The 900-nt window shown below is 49.3% G+C and overlaps 1 protein-coding gene across 1 annotated transcript in view; it reads left to right on the top strand.

The window, feature by feature from the left end:
- Nucleotides 1–311: 311 nt before the first annotated feature.
- Nucleotides 312–900, top strand: part of ALS2CL (ALS2 C-terminal like) — a 36,318-nt gene continuing 35,729 nt past the window's right edge. Inside the window, exon 1 of the mRNA XM_010712287.3 lies at nt 312–535. The gene's annotated coding sequence lies outside the window, so the exon portion shown is untranslated. The remainder of the gene's footprint in view (nt 536–900) is intronic.

Here is a 900-nt window from a genome sequence, read left to right as displayed (position 1 = left end):
CAAGCACCTTTGCAAAGATCTGTCTCAAGTGGCAAGGTGTCCACCTGCCATCCAGTCCCTGGTGGGTTAGCGCTTCCTCTGGATGTAGGAAATCTGATTTAATTCCCAATTTGGGGTAGGAAGAGAAAGGTCTGTAGTTATGCTGAAGCCTTGATCACCAGCTCCTTGCCTTCTCAGCTTGCAGAGCAGGTCGGAGGCTGGCAATGACCTCATCGCTTGCTCACCCTTTCCATTCCCTTGGCTTCCCAGTATTGGGTATATAGGGGTTGCTGCTCTGTCTCTCTGTGTCTTACAAACCATTGTGTGAGGCAGACAGTGAGTTATGTGCACGTCCCTCTCCAAAAACATCCTGTGAGGCTGGGAAAGTAGGAAGGAAATCAACGCAGCAGAAGAACCTCTCTGAACAAAAGGTGATCGAGGCACCTCTTCCTCCCATGCATCCTCGCTACGCAAAGCTGGATTGTCCTCATCCCTCTGCCTACTGCGAGTTCCAGTAGCTTGGAAGAGTCCTGGAGGTCGTAAAGCCAGGGAAGAGGCAAGTGGCTGAGTTGGAACATGTTGGAGTGCTGGGAAATAATGGAGCTTTGTTTGTGCTCTGAAGCAGATGGGGAGGGTGTGAGGGCTTTGTCGTGCAGCATATTTGTTTTTTCCTGATGGGGAGAGTGAGCGTGTGGTGGAGGCGGCCGCGTTGACAAAGCGCTTGTGGGAGTTTGCTAATTGCAGATTGATTGGGAAAAAGAAGCAGGGCTTTATGTTCAGGACATGGGATGCAGTTGGAGCTCTGATATGTGGCTGGGAGTACTCTGGATCCTTCTGATGGAGTCAGAGACTGGTTGTTGTTTTTTGTTTGTTTTGTTTTGTTTTTCTTTTTTCTATTTCTTTTTCCTTTCCTCCCTCCCT

This window comes from Meleagris gallopavo, chromosome 6 (genome assembly GCF_000146605.3).
Source record: "Meleagris gallopavo isolate NT-WF06-2002-E0010 breed Aviagen turkey brand Nicholas breeding stock chromosome 6, Turkey_5.1, whole genome shotgun sequence".
Lineage (NCBI taxonomy): Eukaryota > Metazoa > Chordata > Aves > Galliformes > Phasianidae > Meleagris > Meleagris gallopavo.
This window is presented reverse-complemented; position numbering and strand designations above follow the sequence as displayed.